General features: G+C 43.2%; 1 protein-coding gene across 1 annotated transcript in view; it reads right to left on the minus strand.

Moving 5' to 3' along the window:
• ITGB5 (integrin subunit beta 5) overlaps window positions 1-20250 on the minus strand; it is a 112009-nt gene that overhangs the window by 11260 nt on the left and 80499 nt on the right. The window lies entirely within an intron of this gene.

The following is a 20250-nucleotide window of genomic DNA, read 5'->3' on the forward strand; positions in this document are numbered from 1 at the left end:
CTCACTGCAGGAGTAAAATATTCTTAACTGCTGCAGAGGGCTCAATATATACTTTACTATGCTCATTACTATACGTTTCAGCAAAAACGACGAGAAGTACTTATGGCACCTTAGAGACGAACACATTTATTTGGGCACAAGCTTTCATGGGCTAAAACCCACTTCATCAGATGCATGGAGTGAAAAATACAGTTGGCAGAATATATATACACAGTACATAAAAAGATGGGAGTTGCCTTACCACGTGGGGGGTCAGTTCTAATGAGACAATTCAATGAAAGTGTAAGTGGGCTATTATCAACAGGAGGAAAAATCACTTTTGTAGTGGATTCTAGGCTTTCAATGCCATGCAGAATGTGCCTAGAAGATTTCCTCTTTCATCTTCTATTTTTATAAGAAAAATGTCAGCAGTAGACTAAAGTTTGTTGCCGTGTCAACATGAAGACTCCAGTTAAGTGAAATGGAGAATTGTTACTCCCTGGTTTAGCATTAGGATTTCTGCTGTTATTGGATCAGTTTAAAAAAAGGGGGAAAAGCCCTCAGATAATTTAAAGCGGAGGACAGCTAGAGGTGAAGTTAAGTTCTTTCAGCATGTAGAGTTCTTCATTGTTCCAGCCTGCTAAAAGAAACATGCTAATAAAGGATACGTTTGTTTATATATCTGAAGAGGGCTTTCGAAATGGCCTGAGAATTTCAATGTAAATCCAGCTCTCCCAGTTTACCACAGAGGGAAGCAAAGAAAACCCAACCCTGACAGTGATTTAAAGCAGAAGGGCCGGAAAAGTAGCAAAAGAGCAGCTGAGCCTTTGATTCTTCACACCCACCCTCCCCGCCGAAAGCTGGCAAAGGTTCTGAAACAACACCTTTAGGAATATTGCTTTTTAAACCAGATGTGGCTGTGTCTCAGCTGCACAGAAGACGATGTTTAACAGATACATACTGCTGGGTGCTGGAGAGCTATGGTACAGTTAATATAATCTCAATACTCACTGTAGTTAAGCAGCGGAAGCTGAAGCAGATACAGAAAAAACAGAGTTTGTGGTCAGTTTTCTACAGTCTTCTTAGTATAGCATCAGACTTTCCTAATGTACCCCACGTGGCAATCAATGGAACAGCCCTTGCTGGGTTTTATGCCTGGCCTCCTCTAGTTCACATGTCTCAGAAAGAAGAGCTTTCTCTCTCCATCTTTCCCCATGCTCCTTCTGTCCCTCAGGTGTGGGACTTGGCTTTATTATAGAGCGATCAAAGGTTGTTAGAGTGCTCTTTACAGCACTTCCCTGTTTAATGAACAAGGTATGTGCCGCAATAATCAGGCTCTCTGATGAACTACTGGACGCTCACTTCCTATGCTACCTTTTCTAGGCAGATCCCTAGCTAGATTCAGATGGGTTATCATAGAATATCAGGGTTGGACGGGACCTCAGGAGGTCATCTAGTCCAACCCCCTGCTCAAAGCAGGACCAACCCCCAATTTTTGCCCCCGATCCCTAAATGGCCCCCTCAAGGATTGAACTCACAACCCCTGGATTTAGCAGGCCAATGTTCAAACCACTGAGCTATCCCTCCCAACCTACCGCACAAGGATGTTGGGAGGACAAATGTATTAGATTGTCAGGTGCTCTGATACTCAGGTGAGGGGCACCCAGATAAATACCACAGATAGCTTCACTGTGTGCATTTTTAAAAACAATGCTGGAAATTAGTGAATAACGGCATTGGTCCAAGCCAGGCACAGAGTGGGCAGCTGCTGTACAAATGCTTCCTCCTCCCACTATCCTACCAGTCTCTGCAGTGGTTTGTGATAAATCCAAATCCCTCGGATTCAGTCTTTCATGTGACTGGTTTTGAACCGAGGTCCTAGCAGTGGAAGGCTACTGGATTAACCATTTCATAAGCCAGTTCATCATTTCTCCCTCCCCTCTCCTTTAACAGATGGAAATATCTAAGGCCTTCTTTGGGAGAGTTTTCCCACATTACACTACACAGAGGGAGGAAATGCACCAGAATAAGCCCGGCCCACCCTCCAAATAAATCCAGTACCTCAGATTTATTTGCCAAAAAATTATCCTCCTAACTATAAGTTACAGTCCTGTTTCTCAGACACTGTCATTGATGGTCCTTTGTCAACTCAAAGGAGAAGCAGCTGCACCTGTTACTGAAAATACCTCTCCATAGACTCAAAGCACCTTGCTCATCAAACAATGCAGGAGATCTGGCAGCAGTCCCTCAGGTTTGTGGGCATTAGACAAGAGTTCCAATCGTTATGGATACACAGAGAATCCAATACAGTGGTTCTCCTCCAGCAAAGCTTCCTACTGCAGCTGTGGGACTTGGAGACAGCCTGAAAAGTCGATCATCTCAAAGGCTTTCAGTTATTGTAAGTGGAGTGTCAAGTTGTCAAGTGTGCAGTTTCATGAATCAGCTCCCTGGAAATAATGCTGGGATTCTTAACTGCTTAACCCCAGAAGGAGATCGCTTTCAAATACATATTTTATAAAGCCAAACAGTTTGCATATATGCTCATCAGCAAATTAATTACGTCTTCAGTTTCCCCACTGGAAACAGTCTCATGTTTCTCAGACAAGATTGCTAAAAAATTATATGCAGATTCTTCTGTTCACCACAAGCACTCCGATTTCTCTGGCTTTCCACGACTTCTGCGTTGGCAGCGGTGCTACAGCACAAATACAGGCGCTGGAAATACAGAAACTTCTTTTCTTTCACTAGCCGCCTCATAAGGAGCATTCACACAGCCCCTTTTCATCCCCATCATTTGCTTGGGACCAAACTCGCTACTTCAAACTAGTACAAGCCATAAGGTGTCCGCATGTTCATACTCTCTCCAGATGCAACATTCTGTACCTGATATTGATAAGTAATCAGTAATCCAGGAGGGGCAGATGGAATAGGGTGTCTATTTTAGGCATGTAAATATCTGATTTACATATGCAAGTTGGCTGCTTGCATATGACCATTGAGTTTCAGAACTGGTCACACCCACGCACAAATTAGCAAGTACATATATTGCCATAGCCCAGCTACATCAATTATGATTTTCTTACACATTCAGTGTAAGACTGCCATGGGACTTTCATTATTATCAGCTGTATTACAGTAGAGCCTAGGGGCCCCAATCAAGGATCAGGGTCCCTCTGTACAAGGTGCTGTACACACATGTAGTTAAAAAATAAAACAATAGGAATTCCTTGCCCCAGGGTGTTCACAATGTGGGATTGTGATAGGACTCAACAAGCGGATGCCAGACAAACCTTGTATTTAACAGTGACACTTTGAGTTAGTTTCCCAGACCTGAAGAAGAGCTCCGTGTAAGCTCGAAAGTTTGTCTCTCTCACCAACACTAGTTGGTCCAGTAAAAGATATTCCCTCACCCACCTTCTCAGACAAAAATAAGGAGGGAGAGAACAAGGTAACTGTAAAACAAACGTGTTTTTGTATAACAAACTTATCAAGAACTTAGTGAAATTCAAAGAGGAACTGGACATTTATATGGGTAACCATAGTACTGAGAGTCACAATAGTGAACATTAACAAACATTTCAGAAGGGATACAAAACCGAATTCTCTAAGGTTCAAGCCAATTAGGGATTCGGATGAGACCCTCACAAGGTGCCGCTTATTCCACATCTGCCTACCATGGGGCTTCTTGAGTCTTTTTCTGAAGCATCTGGTACTGGCTCCACTCTGAGCCCAGAAGTCTACACCGCAATTAAATAGCCCCCTAGCCCAAGCCCCATGAGCCTGAGTCAGCTGGCACGGGGCAGCAGCAGGTTTTTAACTGCAGTATAGACATACCCAATATGTCTAAGGCCTGACCAACTCCTAAAACTTAGGTCAACCTAGCTTCATCATTCATGAGTGTGAAAGATTCACACCCCTGAGAGACATTATTAAGCCAACCTAAGCCCTGGTACAGACATTGCTAGGTTGATGGAAGATTTTTCCATTGACCTAGCTACCGCCTCAATGGTGTGGATTAACTACAGTGATGGAAAAAGCCCATCTATCACCGTAGCAGGTGTCTATGCATGGCAGTGCTAGAGCCTGGGGTAGACAAGCCCTCAGAGCAAAGTCTCCATTAGCTCTAGAGGAAGAGGGAGAGACCTATATTTCTGGACTAGAAGGTCTTGCGGAGAGCTCTGTGATTTGGCAGTTTCAGGCCACAGGGATTTTGATGACTTGTCGTCTTTGTTTCTGTTTGTTCAAGTCCAATACTCCAGCCTCATTAGGGTAGCCACCTTTCTAATTGCTGGTAACCAGACCCCAGTGGCCCCCGCCCCCTGCCCTGCCTCTTCTCCAGGTTCCATCCCTTTCCTGCCTCTTCCACCCAATGGCCCACCCCTGCTCCGTCTCTTCCCCCATCTCAAGGGACCTGCCTGCAGGTAAGAGGCGGCCCCGGCTGAGAACAGGGGCTGGGACAGGTTAATGACCCAGCACCTCTCCCCACCCTGCAGTAACTGGACTTTTGGTTCAGCTGCCATTTAGGGTTGCCAGGTCCCCTGTTCGACTGGACTTTCCGGTTGAAAACTGGGCACCTGGAAACCCTAAATGGCACCCGGACACAGAAGCCAAAAACCGGACTGTCCGGGTAAAACCTGGATCAGTGGCAATGCTAAGCCTAGCCCAAGACTGAATGATAAAGCAAACCTAGCTGACACTAGGATTCCAAATTAAACCACCAAGCTCTCTTGAGAACGTGCTCAAAGGGAGAGATTCACTGTAAAGGAGCTGATCTGGTTTGCAAGCCTCACTAAGCATTTCGATGAACCTGAGCCTGATTTCAGGTTTGCAGCAAAATTTCCAAAACCTTGGAATACTGCATGGTATTTGCATTTCATAGCAGAAAGGTGTGTATGCTTCCAGCCCTATCTGCCTCACTGACATATGTTGAGTGTCCAAGGAGTTATTACTTTACATAAGATAATGTCTATGGGGAAGTATTCCAGGACTCCGGCTCTAAATATAAACCAAGGAATGGTACTGCTCACCAGGAAAGGGTCTCACTTCCAAACTGGGAATGTAATCTCAGACTAAGAGAGAAGGTGTATTTTAATACACCTCCAAGCTAATAAAGTATCATGGTGCAGAGTTTTAATGTGTACAGTATTTTTTTAAAAAAATCTTTGTGTGGTTTGGTTTGGTTTTGAATGTAATCTACTAGGGCGGGTCTGTACAGCCAAAGAGATTAACTGAATTTTCCAGCCATAAAAAGATACATTTTCTTCTGTTCCATCCCTTAAATTAAATTATCTTAGACCCTTTAAGTCTCCAGATAAGACTAGGAAATGAAATGTTCTCTCTGAATTTGCCCTTAAACATCACAGATTATTAACTGGAAACCTCCATTAAATATCCCTGAATAAAGCTGTCTAGCTGAACCGTGTGCTTGCCAAACCCCACTGCAGTCAAAAGAGAAATCCAGATAAATAAAAGTCTGTAACCTGTCAAAATGCCCCTATTCTGCATCTCTGTAGGATTCAACACTAGCTCCTGTAAAGCTGTGTCAGAGATCTGAGACTGGGAACAGAACAGCATAGGCAGTTTGTTGGATAGGAGCTGAGGTGCACAGTGATGTTTAGGGAACCCCAGCACGCTTCACCTAATACAGCAAAGAGGCCAGTTGTACGGCCTGATCTTTAAAGATGCTGAGCACCCACAGCTCTCAGGAAAGTCTAAGAAGCAGGTGCTCTGCAATTCTGAAAGCCAGCCAGTCCCGCTTTGTGTGTGCTGCACTTCAGCCATGCTCAGATCTGAGTTGCACAGTCGTGTCCTGCTGTTACTTAAACATTTGGCATAACATCTACTTGTCCTCATTTCACCCACCCACCCCCTTTCTGGGATTCTTGATGAGCAAACAAGGACCATCCAGAAGGCTCCCCCACCCCACCCCCCCCACCCCCATCCCCGGCTTCTCCTTTTCACACGGGTGGCAAGAGCACAGAACAAATTAGAAGAATTGGCAGGGTGAGGCTCGGCTCTCTGTGCTGCTGCTGCTTTGGACTGCAAAGTAATGTGTTCACAGGAACACATGCTGTTCTTCCTTGGAGTGTCTGTGTTGTACAAGAAACCCCTGAAGGGGTTGTAGCAATTAGATTAACAGATATTAGAGATCAAAAAGACTTCCTGGGTCATCTAGGATATGCAAACACACATGCATATGGAGGCCAGTGCAGGATTGTTCCCTTCCCTACATCAGATTTTCCTGTACAATCATAGACTCATAGAATATCAGGGTTGGAAGGGACCTCAGGAGGTCATCTAGTCCACCCCCTGCTCAAAGCAGGACCAATTCCCAACTGAATCATCCCAGCCAGGGCTTTGTCAAGCCTGATCTTAAAAACTTCTAAGGAAGGAGATTCCACCACCTCCCTAGGTAACGCATTCCAGTGTTTCACCACCCTCCTAGTGAAAAAGTTTTTCCTAATATCCAACCTAAATGTTCCCCACTGCAACTTGAGACCATTACTCCTTGTTCTGTCATCTGCTACCGCTGAGAACAGTGTAGATTCATCCTCTTTGGAACCCCCTTTCAGGTAGTTGAAAGCAGCTATCAAATCCCCCCTCGTTCTTCTCTTCCGCAGACTAAACAATCCCAGTTCCCTCAGCCTCTCCTCATAACTCATGTGTTCCAGTCCCCTAATCATTTTTGTTGCCCTCCGCTGGATGTTTTCCAATTTTTCCACATCCTTCTTGTAGTGTGGGGCCCAAAACTGGACACAGTACTCGAGATGAGGCCTCACCAATGTCGAATAGAGAGGAACGATCACGTCCCTCGATCTGCTGGCAATGCCCCTACTTATACACCCCAAAATGCCATTGGCCTTCTTGGCAACAAGGGCACACTGTTGACTCATATCCAGCTTCTCATCCGCTGTAACCCCTAGGTCCTTTTCTGCAGAACTGCTGCCAAGCCATTCAGTCCCTAGTCTGTAGCGGTGCATGGGATTCTTCCATCCTAAGTGCAGGAGTCTGCACTTGTCCTTGTTGAACCTCATCAGATTTCTTTTGGCCCAATCCTCCAATTTGTCTAGGTCCCTCTGTATCTTATCCCTACCCTCCAAAGTATCTACCTCTCCTCCCAGTTTAGTGTCATCTGCAAACTTGCTGAGGGTGCAATCCACATCATCCTCCAGATCATTAATGAAGATATTGCACAAAACCGGCCCCAGGACCAACCCTTGGGGCACTCCATTTGATACCGGTTGCCAACTAGACATGGAACCATTGATCACTACCCGTTGAGCCTGACAATCCAGCTTTCTATCCACCTTATAGTCCATTCATCCAGCCCATACTTCTTTAACTTGCTGGCAAGAACACTGTGGGAGACAGTGTCAAAGCTTTGCTAAAGTCAAGGAACAACACGTCCGCTGCTTTCCCTTCATCCACAGAACCACTTATCTCGTCATAGAAGGCAATTAGATTAGTCAGGCATGACTTGCCCTTGGTGAATCCATGCTGACTGTTCCTGATCACTTTCCTCTCCTCTAAGTGCTTCAGAATTGATTCCTTGAGGACCTGCTCCATGATTTTTCCAGGGACTGAGGTGAGGCTGACTGGCCTGTAGTTCCCAGGATCCTCCTTCTTCCCTTTTTTAAAGATGGGCACTACATTAGCCTTTTTCCAGTCATCCGGGACTTCCCCCAATCGCCACGAGTTTTCAAAGATAATGGCCAGTGGCTCTGCAATCACATCCGCCAACTCCTTTAGCACTCTCGGATGCAACGCATCCGGCCCCATGGACTTGTGCACGTCCAGCTTTTCTAAATAGTCCAGAACCACTTCTTTCTCCACAGAGGGCTGGTCATCTCCTCCCCATGCTGTGCTGCCCAGTGCAGTAGTCTGGGAGCTGACCTTGTTCGTGAAGATAGAAGCAAAAAAAGCATTGAGTACATTAGCTTTTTCCACATCCTCTGTCACTAGGTTGCCTCCCTCATTCAGTAAGGGGCCCACACTTTCCTTGACTTTCTTCTTGTTGCTAACATACCTGAAGAAACCCTGTACTTTGTTCAGTTTAATGTTAGAAGCTTCCACCATTTCCCATGCGACGTTATTCCACCAGTCAAGAACCTCTCTGCAGGACCTTTCGCCCAAAATCCATCCTATGTTTTCCTTTGATTAATTTCATCCCATGATGCCTAGTAAGGTCCCCCCTCATACTCTAGTTGTCACCATTTACAATTCTCCAAAAGGCAGTGGGGGCCTCATAGACTTTAAGGCTAGAAGAGACCATCATGATCATCTAGTCTGCCCTCCTGCAAGTCGCAGGCCACAGAACCTCGCCCCCTGCTCCTATAATAGACCCATAACCTCTGGCTGAGCTAGTAAAGTCCTCAAATCATGATGTAAAGACTTCAAGTTACAGAAAATCTGCCATTTACACTAGTTTAAACCTGCAAGTGACCCATGCCCTTTGCTGCAGAGGAAAGCAAACCCCCCTCCCCCCCATCATTTCTGCCAATTTGACCTAGGGCAAAATTTCTTCCCGACTCCAAATATGACAGTCATTTGGACCCTGAGCATTTCAGCAAGACTCCACAGCCAGACACCTAGGAAGGAATTCTCTGTAGTAACTCAGAGTTCTTCCCAACTAGTGTTCCATCACCGGCCTTTGGGGATATTTGCAGTTGCAGATCGGCTACATGCCATTGTAGGCAGTTTCATCACACCTTCCCCTCCACAAACTTATCAAGCTCAGTCTTGAAGACAGTTAGGTGTTTTGCCCCCCACTGGTACCCTTGGGAGACAGTTCCAGAACTTCACTACTCTGATGGTTAGAAACCTTCATTTAATTTCAAGCCTAAACTTGTTGATGGCCAGTTTATATCCATTTGTTTTTGTGTCAACATTGGTGCTTAACTTAAATAACTCCCTTCTCTCGCTGGTATTTATCCTTCTGATGTATTTATAGAGAGCAATCATATCTCCCCTCAGCCTTCTTTTGGTTAGGCTAAACAAGCCAAGCTCTTGGAGTCTCTTCTCCTAAGGTAGGTTTTCCTTTCCTCTCATCCTAGTAGCTCTTCTCTGCACTTGTTCCCATTTGAATTCATCTTTCTTAAATATGGAAGGACAGAATTGCACACGGTATTCCAGATGAGGTTACACCTGTTGTATATAATACTGTATACACCTTCCAGAAGAACTTTCAGTTCTTTTTAATGGCTGTATTGATTATCAGGACCTCAAAAGATTTGGGGTTCAAATAAGCATCTGGAAGGTTGGTCATTCTTCCTCATGAGGCCCATCACCTCCAAACAAGTTCTGTCAAAAGGGTGCTCTGACCTACAGTTGCCTTGATAGTGTAGGGTGGTTGCTCTCAGAGTCCACTTACACCACAGAGCTTCTCTAGAGAAGCTTCTCTAGAGAAGCTCTGTCAGAAAATCCTGGGATGTGGGAGTGTGTAGGAAGTGCAAGTCCCAATGTCTCAGTAAAGAATGGCTGGATACGCCAATGTCAGATTTCAGAGAAGGTTTCAGGTCTCTTCCATTAACCAGAAATTTTGTCCACCTATCAAACCCGTCATTTCTCAGCATTGTTTTCCCCATAAAACCTACCCTTCGGGTAGCTAGAACAAATGAATGTTGACAACTCTCAAGATTTTGCCACAAGTCTCGTGATATTAAGCTTGTTTCTTCACTCTCCCAGATCCTGGAGTCACATGATTATGAGAGAATCTCAGCTTTCCCTTAAAATAAATTAACAGTAAGTTTCTAGCCCTCTCGGTTGTGGAGAAAATCTTGAAAGCCCTAAAGGCTCTAACACCAACAAGGAAATAAAATGAACTCAAAATGTATTTACTTTTTAAAAGAGCTAATATTTTTAAGCCAATTTCATGATTTTGGGGCCTGATTTATTCCTTTTGAATGCTTGGGGCTGGCATTGGCGTTACTGTGGATTAAAGAGGGTTGTTGTTGTTTTTTAAAGGCGGTACTAAATTTAGTTCCTGACAAATCCAGGTGTGTGCTCCTGTACTGCTACCATAGTGTACATGCACAGACTTTGTCCTTCATAGAATCACAGAAATGTAGGCCTGGAAATGTAGGCCTCAAGAGCTCCTCTAGGCCATTACCCCCACAGCGAGGCAGAATTAAATATACCTAGACCATCCCTGACAAGTGTTTGTTCAACCTGTTTTTTAAAACCTCAGTCTTCTTTTCTCAAGACTAAACATGCCCAGTTTTTTTAACCTTTGCTTATCCAGGTAAGGTTTTCTAAACCTCTGTCATTTTTGTTGCTCTCCTCTGGACTTTCTCCAGTTTGTTCCCATCTTTCTTAAAGTGTGGTGCCCAAAACTGGACACAGTACTCCATCTGAGGCCTCACCAATGCCAAATAGAGCAGAATTACCTCCCCTTTCTTACATACGATGCTCCTATTAATACATCCCTGAATGACAACTGCCTTTTTCACAGCAGCACCACACTGTGGACTCAGATTCTATTCGTGATCCACTGTAACCCTCAGATCATTTTTGGCAACATTTCTGTCTACCTGTAGTAGTACTTTGCATATGTCTTTATTGACTATTTATCTACCTTTGTACCTCACTGGCCTAATTTTCCACCAGCCGATGTTTCAGTGACAAGCAGCTGATGTCAAGGCTGGAAACGAGTTCTTTAGGACTATGAAGTGTAAATAAATATATCGTGGGGACTCCAGGAGATTAATATTTGAAGGGGAAGGAAGCAGCGGGGTAGAAGATACTTTGAACACTTGGAAAACATAGACCTCTATGTTTAGAAAAGAGTTATAGTTAGAAACAGTGTCTGCTTAGGCAAATAAATGAAACCACTTCCTGCTAAACTATTTCCATGACTCAGATGAGCCACAAGCTTTAGCTTTTGTCTGAGTTCCAAGGGTGCAGATAACTGAGTTTTATGCAACGCAAGTCATCTAGCATGCACTGTACTTTGGGTAACTGCAGTCGCTCTGGCAGATGTTTTGCATTGGTCAGAGAGGCAGGGAAAGCTCAGAAGCAGAGGAAGTTTTCAAGAGGAGGAGGGTATTAGTGTTCACTCTCATAAGCACACAACACTGTTGCTGCTCTAAAACGGCCTGGCAAAGGTAACATGTAAGCAAGGCTGGTATGAACATGTAAGGAGACTAATGGGAACAGCGACTTCCTTGTTTGATGAAGGTTACTATGTAACCAGCAAATTAAGAGTCAGGGGGTCAAAATTCTCTGCTGGTGTAAATGGGTACAGATCCCTGACTTCAGTGGACTTTTTCCATTTACACCAGAGAGAATTTGGCTCATCTGTGCTCAGCCACAAGATAGTATTGAAAAAACAAGGCATTAAAGGGCAAATTGTAGGGTATGCCCTTTGGTGAAATTAAGAGAGTCCCCGGGTACATTATAACTTCTAGCAGATGCCTTCCAGGCATCCTGCTTGTGCATTGATTTCAATGGATTATCATATCTCAAGAGGCAGCACAGAGAGGAGATGAGCCCCTCAGTGGTTGTCATTTCAAGACAAGTCCCTCATTTCAGTCCCAAAGTTAACTACATTCTGCACAAATATGATGTCCCCTCATTTTTATGGTTGAAAATTATTTACATCAGAAATGCAGGTCCATGAACCTGGCATTAGTAAAGAGTCAAATACACTGAAGGAATCAATCCCACAGCCTTCTAAATTTACAGCATGAATGCTTTGTGTCACTCCCCCCCTCTTTTGGGGTCTTTATCCCAGGTGTCCCACATTTGGGTATTGAGAGACACACAGCTAATTCTGCACTGTTTTCAAGATCCCAGCTACCAGACACCTGTGGCTGTGAAAGTGACACACTCACTCAGTTTGCTCACTTGTTTGGATACTTTCAGGGGAAATGAGGACTTCACCTAGCACACGTGGCTTCAGAAACTGCTGTCCCATAAAGCCAGCTAAGACTTACCTCAGGGCACAGTGGATCCATAGCTCCTGCAACAGCTACCACCAGACCGTTCCCATTTTATTTCTCTATGCTCATATGCAACTGAAATTTAAACACTAAATAGCATATGTGTTCATTCTAACAAGCAGCACGTCATAAGCAGAAGGCCAAAATGGACAGGTAGGCTGGATTTCTTAAAATAAAATCCTTTGTTTAATAAACTCTTACCACCTTGCAGGTCTCCCGCCTTTAGCTGACATTACTGGATATCTGCTGCTAAGTGAGTAGTGTCTCAGCCTAGCCTTGATGTGAGTCACATGTGGTCTGTTGGTGACAGGTTTAGTGGAGGGGCCTGGGAGCTAGGACTCCTGGGTTCTATTCCTGGCTCTGCTATTGACTCACTGTGTGATCTTGGGACAGTCACTCTGTGTCTTTGTGCTTCACTTTACTGGCCTGTTTCCTACCCTAGTGTGTTTGGGGCTTAAATTAAAGCTTGAAAGCACTTAGAGAACCATACATGGAAGACATTATCCAAGTGCTCACAAGCATTAATATTTTAGTATTAACCCTTTTGAGGATGTCATAATCTCTCCCCTGGGGAAAGGAGGGGACCCTTCAACTTCCTCCCCCCACTTACTTATCCCTCAATTTCCCCTACACTCAGTTAGAGGAAAGACAGATTGCGGGCCTTGGGAGAGACTACAGAGTTTTAACCCTTTCATTACCACTTATCATGCCGTGCCTGGTGGAAGGAAATGCATGTGTTTGACTGGACTGGCAATGGAACATCATGGCACAGCCACGGAAAGCTGGCACAGCAGAGATGCAGCAATGCAGGGCCATCAGTGATGCTGTTAAACGGGTTAGCTTGAGCGTGCATGGAAAGGGGTAGTTCTCGGTCCCATTCTTGAGTCAAAAGAAGAAGCAATTCCAAAACAAGACTCCAGATCCCAACATCCCTGAACTGGGGGGTCCAAACTTTGTGGCTCAAGCCCATCTTTAAAAAAAAAAAAAAAGGTAGGAGGAACAGTGTTCTCACAAGGCACAGGCACTTAATGCCCCTTGGCTGGACTTCATTACGAGGAATCATCCCTAGAACAGAGAGATTCTTTCTGTGCAAAATCCCAACCCACGGGAAACTCACCTGGTTCCACATTTTCATATAAACACAAGAGTCTGGGCCAAGTTTGCAAAGCTTCACAAGGTTTGGCAGGGGTCTTGGAGCGAGTTAAGATTTTCATTCAAAAAACAAGACAAACTCTGCAGCTTGGGCAGCACCACTTTAAAAACCAGAGACCAATTGACAGAATGCTTCCATCGGGACTGTGGCCAAGTATTTCACCCCTTTTCTCTTTAATTCCGTGATGGTGTTTAATGCCTCATTAGCATGCCTTAGCGATAGCAAAAGGTCTGCTGGAGGACAAGAGGGGGACACCTGTGGAAGAGGGGCAGCTCTGGCAGCATTTTCTGCAGCTGGGTTTCCTAGGGAAGGCTGCCAGATTTCAGAAGGGTTACAAGTGGCTTCTATACAGATAAGGGTCTGTATGGGGTAAAAAAGGATAAACAGGGGAAAGTTTCCCTTCAGTGCAGGGAGTGGAAACCCTGCCAAGTAAGCTTTGGTCCATTTGGGAAAGAACAAGCAGTCGACGACTGTTCTGTTTTGAGTTGCACACAGCAAGATGATGCCATCTCAGAGAGCAATGGTGAGGTGTTATTATTCTAGACACACAGAGGACCAGTTTAAAAAAAAAATTATGAATTGAAACAAGGGCAGAAAAATGATTAATTTCCCAATGGAGATCCTGTGCAAAAGCAATGATAACTATGATATTTATGGCATAGTTCATTTAACCTGAAAGGAGACCTAAGCACTTTATAACCTAACATACAACACTATATCCAAGATTAATTTTTCCCACCACAACAATGCAGTCACTTCTGGGGTGAAACATGGCAACTGTTTAACAGAATGCAGCTATACAGCACATTAACTTTGGCCAGAAAGTAAAGACTCCTGGACTCATCTGAAACTGCAGGGAGTTTACACGGGCAAAATATAATCACCAGAGGAGTAGAAATACCCTGTTTTTGAGAAAAGGTAACATAGGCGGTGTCCTAGGACTGTAAGGTTTACATTTCATCAGAAAGACGATACCTCTAGCAAATCCAGTGACCGCATGACATTTATCAGATGTTAAAGGAAAAGATCTCGAAGGAAAAAAGGAAAAAAACCATATTGTGACAATTTTGGGTTAGTGAGTCCCATTAAACTCTCCACACGAAGCACAGGAAAATAAAACCATGTGCTAGTAAAGCAGCATTTGAGTAATTGTACTGTCTGTTTTCAGGGCTAGCCCTCAGCCAAGCTGCTGGCTGGGTTGTCGACCCGTAATTCTTAGAAGTCAGATAAAGCTGACCTTGACCCACTCTGTTGCTGGACTGACTGCCAAGTTACTGCCACTCTGCTGGGGAAGGAAGCTGGGAGTTGCTAGCTGGCATTCCAGATATGTAAAAAGACCCTTGGAACAAAGGATGGAAAGCTGGAAACTTACGAGATGGCTGAATGCGTGGGCGCCATACTAAAACGGAGGGTAGGAGGGTTAGTGGAGAAAAATCCCTTAAGCTGTCATTTCAGTGTACAGTTGCAGGGAGCGAGGCAAGGGAGGTAGCAGGCTGTATTGCCAAAGGATACAAAGTGAATTTGTGACAGAAGGGCCTCTCAGGGTTCAGTTTGGTTAGTTCCCCAAGCTTCTGAGTTCTGCAAAGTTGGGCTGCAAATATTTATCATTCTCACCAATTTAAGCATTTCTTCATATTTAATATTTAGTGCTTCCTCATTCATTTAATTCAATACCCATTAATCTCTGGAGAACAGGCCTGTGAGATTCCCAGTGCTTCTGTTTCCAGCTGGAAATCCTGGGGGAAAGGCCTCTTGTGGTACTTCCAGGTCTGGTACAGGCCAAACTCACTGGAACATTTTAGTCTTTTCACAGAGGCCTGTGGTTATGGGGCAGCTGGTCACAAGTTTGAGCTTTTGTAATGCCTGGATGCAGTCGAGCAGATGACCAGGTATATGAGCCAATGTGAGAGGTGAGTATGGGGCCTTGGTCCTGTCATCTGCCCAGTCTCCTTTCCAAGTCCTGTTATTGAAGGGAGAGCAAGAGCAAGGAGTCCATGCTCTTCCTAGAACACAGGTTGCTGTTTGAATGTACCCTGCACAGCCACATTTGGGGAAGCTTATTGTCCACCTCTCGATGGCTGCACCAGGGCCTCTGCCAGTTGTGTAACCAGGGGAAGCTTCTCCAGTCAGCGAAGCGGTCCGTGGACAACCTGATGCCAGCCTAGAGCTAACCGTGAATCTTTTTCTTCCTGTGCACAATCCCAGAATGAGACTCAGTTAAAAACAAAAAATCCACAATCATTTTGATTTCTGAAGCCACTTTGCTGTGAACCAAAGAGGAGGAGCCCCAGGCAGCATGCAGCTGCCAAACCCGGAGGTGCATATTTGTTCTATTTAACACATAGGCTAGGGCTAGAGAAAGGGTGGTGTCTGATTTGTACAGCGCTGCATTGCACATCCCTGGGCTAAATTAATTCTAGTCGTCCCTTCGCACTTACATAGAAACAAGGGACAGAGGAAGCAAAACTGAGAGGGAGAGGGCGACTGAGGGAGAGAAAACCTTATGTTGTTATTCTACCAATCCAGAGTACGTGCATGCCACAGGAACACACAGTGCTGTAAAGCACAAGAGGAAAGAGAGAACAAGTTTACAGAGACAGACTCAGAGGAGGAAAGGTTAAGGGGTAAACAGGAAAAAGAAAAACAAAAATAGGGACGAGATGTAAAGAGCCAAGAAAATGCTGCTGGATTTTTACTGCATCTTATTCAAACTGTCTCTGTTAGCCAGGTGGTGCAAGATCTACAGATTACCATTCCCCAAAGTGGACATTCTGTCATGAAATATTCCTTTATTTTCTTTACTGTGTGAAGCTGCAAACCTCTATGAAGTGTCATAGGCCACACAGAGCACATGCACCAGCGAAATCAGGCAGGATGCCCTATGCTGCTAGCCCTCCTCCTGCAGGATCTCAGCTCAGCCACAAGAATCCCTTGGGCCTACATGACTTGCAGTCTAAATGGCTGCTAAAAGACATAAAGGAGAGTTGTGCAAATACCTGATTTTTTCGGTTCATTAGCAGTTAAAAAAATTAATTTTGGATCAACCAAAATGTTTTGTTCAACCCAAAACTAATGTTTCATATTTGAGCTTTTTAATTTTTTTTATAAAATTGAAATAAATTTGAAAAATGATAGGTCACTTTGAATCAAAAAGTTTGATTTTTTTCAAATCCCCCTCCCCCCCCCAAACCAGTTTGGCAAAATCATTATGAATTCACAAAACATTTCAATTAACCCAACTGCATTTTGCGGCAAAAGAGTACCAGCCAAAAAATTCTGCCCAGCACGAGTATAAAGCAAAAGGTGGAAGAAAAAGGAAACATGCACTCAGTTACCTTAGTGATAAGTGCAGTAAAAATACTTGAATTAGATAAGGACAGATCAGATGGATGAAATTTTTCTAAAGGCTGATTTTTGTGCCCCCAGCAATAAAGACTTGACCTCAAATTCCCTATTCAGATTAAAAAAAAAACCAAAAAAAAGTATCATTGGAAAGTTGTCTCCAGACCCATTTTCCTTCACTCTTTTATTCAACCCAAGAAACCCAAGTCAACCCAAGAGAGTGACAGCAGCATCCCAAGACACCATTGGCCTGATTACATCAGGAATAAATGCCACCCTACAGATGAAGAGACTTTACCACACATTAGGCTGAAGCTGCAACACACATTATACACACCCTTGAGAGGTGTACACTGAATATACAACAAAAGGAAGAGTGGTCAATGCTACTTGAAAGGCACTCAGTTGAAGAGTAAGTAAATAGCAACAGCTCTAAAACAGGTTGAGGTTCTAATGCACTGTAACCGCCACCATGTTTTTGTAACACACTCATCTGACTCAACTACACCAATCACAGTTGAGTTGTGTCCACACAGTAGCCCATCTACCATCACAGTTACATGTTCATCACACACACAAGTCTACACCTCCTCCGTGGTCCAACTAGGAAACATTTCAATCCAAGAAATGAATGTTTTGAAAAGTTATGAGCATATAAAATGGGATTTGCAACAGAGATTGCTTTGCAACCTTAACTACAGGAGGTGCTACTAGGGGATGACAACAACAAACAACAGAACAACACTCATCACTATGCAGTTAAGTTGTGTCTCCATATCTTCTTCTGTTGATAAATCCACACACCTTGCAGATCCAGTCTGCTACAAAGAGGGTTACGACGAAGTGCAAGCTATACTTCATTTGCTCTACAGCAGCTACAAACAGTGAGAATGAAAATGGAGCATGTTTGTCAACGGTCTTCCCAAAGCTGAAATTTGAGCATGTTACCCAGTGGGTTGCTCCAGCTTCCTCTTGGGTTGTAGTTCTTTTGGAACATTGTTGAAGAGAATCCCAAACATGGTATTTTTAAACAACACATTCAATATCAACTAATAAATATTTTAGTGGGAAGAAAATATCTCTCGTTGATAGACTCTTTGCTTACTATTTTAATAAAACAAGTGTTATTTTAAGGATAAATGGTTAATGACTTTCCAAAACAGTACAAGAGGCACATACAGAAGCCAGAGAAGTTAGGTACATAAGAATTGCGAAACTGGAACAGATCTGTAGTTCAATCAGTCCAGTGCCTCTCTCTTACCCTTGCCAGCACCAGATGCTTCAGAAGAAGGTACAAGAAAATCCCATGGTAGGTAGATATAGGATAATCCGCACCTCAGGAAGTTCTCTTCCTAATTCTTAATACAGTAGTTACAGATGGATTTAAGTCCGGAAGAATGAGGTTCTATATCTTTTCCAATACTCTTTTGTTAGCATCAATTATCACAACTCTGGCTATTCTTGTTATCCAAAAAAAAATGTCCAATCCTACTTTGCATCTTGCTGAATTCTTGACCTCAACAACATCCTGTGGCAGTAAGTTCCAAAGTCTAATTGCACAGGACATGAAAATAGATTTCCTTTTACCAGTTTTGTCACTTCTCAATTTCACAGACCATCCCCTTTCTATATGTGTTATGAGAGCCTGAACAGGCTACTGATCTACTTTTTCTAGGTAAAAGGAAGAAATTTTTTTTCCCCAACTGAATCTTAAATTGCCTTTATTCTGTGACACTGAGGACTGCTATTTTCCTGAATCTGAGGAGACTGTTTTGTAAACCTATTGCATGTTGGGTGATCTTTGCAATAATATGTTTCAGGAAAGTAGAAATGAATTAGAAATATATCCCTATTGACATGTGACTCAAGTTTCCCCCTATATTTAAACACATATACAAAACGTAAAAATAGAGATGGGGTCAAATCACTAACTTTGATACTGACTTTCCTAAAAAGTTTGGAGCTGTTTAGAACTGGGATCTTGATTCAGATCTTCGGTTCAAGTCCATCTCAATTTTCATTTTTTCTTAAATTTTGCTTTCTGGGTTTTCTTCCCCTCCCAAAAGGCACATATGTTAGCACTAAAAACATGTATTTTGAGAACTCATTCTTCCAGTGAAGGTGAGGTGAATAGGAGGAAAGCAGGGCCATCCATCTCTAGCTATGCCTGTCCCACATGTAGTGCCGTAATAGGATGAACCAAGGATTCATTCCAGAGGCAGGGAGAGGATCTAAATCTAATACAATCAAAGTCTGGATGTGAGGGAAATGAAATGCTTAATATTCAGCATTCTCTGTCCCACTCAGAATGTGTTGGCAGAATCTACTTTAATAAGATAAAAGAAATAAATGGACAATTACATGGATGCCAATGGTACCTCTGGGTACAAATGGGATAAGATGCTTAATTACTGCCATTCCTGTTCACATGAACCATCAATTGCTAAACTGGGGACTGGGGATATACTCATCAACTTTCTCCCCCAGACATATTGGAGGGACCTCTCTGCTTTATTTTGGCCTTTGCCCAGACACATCACATAGGGATTGCTCTTTGCAATTATGTGGGTGTCTTCATGTGCTCGATTATGTGCAACTGCTGGAGACTGGGCACTGATGGGTTTTGATCCTTTTCATCTTCTAGATCTATATTTTTCTTTTAAATAGTTAGAAGTGTCCCAGAATGTACATCCCTTTTTTTCCCCTTTTTTTTTTTTTTGACAAGAGGAAACCAGACGTACCAGGAGTAAACCATAAACAGAATAGAAACCAGATTGAGGAAAAATAAAAACAGAAGAAAACAGAGATATACCTGAGAAAAATTTGACTGTCAGAGAAAGAGGAAGTGAACCTTTAAGAGGGCTCTTGTACTTGAGAAAGACTAATGTAAGCAAAACACAGAGTACCTCTAAACATTCCCTAAAAGTCTCAACATAGAAAGAGCATACTTAGTCTGAGTGTCCTCAGAAATTTAAACAGAACATATAGAGTACCTCTCATACAATATGCATATTGACATATGTACACTGGACCTGTAAGAATTATTGTATGGAAAGAAAATAAAAAGGTTGTAAAAATGAATCTCAGAAATTGCCCAATGCCCACACACATCTGTGCACCTATGCAGCTACAACAGGTATTTAAGACTGGTGAATGGAAATCCATGTATGAATCAGAATAGAATTTGCTGTCGTAAGAGCAAGACTTGTAATATAATTAAACTTGACATCCTTGTGGGGAGACAATACCAAAGAAACCCACCAAAGTAGCATTTAACTTCAGAAAGGGGAACTATACAAAAATGAGGAATCTAGTTAAAAGAAAATTAAAAGGTAAAGTCACAAAAGTGAAATGCCTGCTAGCTTCATGGAAACTTTTTAAGAACACCATAATAGCTCAAATTAAATGTATACCCCAAATTAAAAAACCGTTAGAGGACCAAAAAAAGTGCCTCTGTGGCTAAACAACAAAGAAAAAGAAGCAGTTAGAGGCAAAAATGCATCCTTTATAAATTGGAAGTCAAATACTAATGAGGAAAATAGAGAGGAACATAAACTCTGGCAAATCGGGTGTAAAAGTATAATTGGGCAGGCCAAAAAAAGAATTTGAAGAGCAACTAGCAAAGGACTCAAAAACTAAAAGCAAAAATGTTTTTAAGCACATCAGAAGCAGGAGCCTGCCAAACAACCAGTGGGGCCACTGGGCAATCGAGGTGTTAAAGGAGCACTCCAGGAAAATAAGGCTATTGTGGAGAAGTTGCTAATTCTTTGCATCGGTCTTCACTGCAGAGAATGCGAGGGAGATTTCCACATCTGAACTATTCTTTTTAGGTGACAA

This window comes from Lepidochelys olivacea (genome assembly GCF_965140295.1).
Source record: "Lepidochelys olivacea isolate rLepOli2 genome assembly, chromosome: 11".
Lineage (NCBI taxonomy): Eukaryota > Metazoa > Chordata > Testudines > Cheloniidae > Lepidochelys > Lepidochelys olivacea.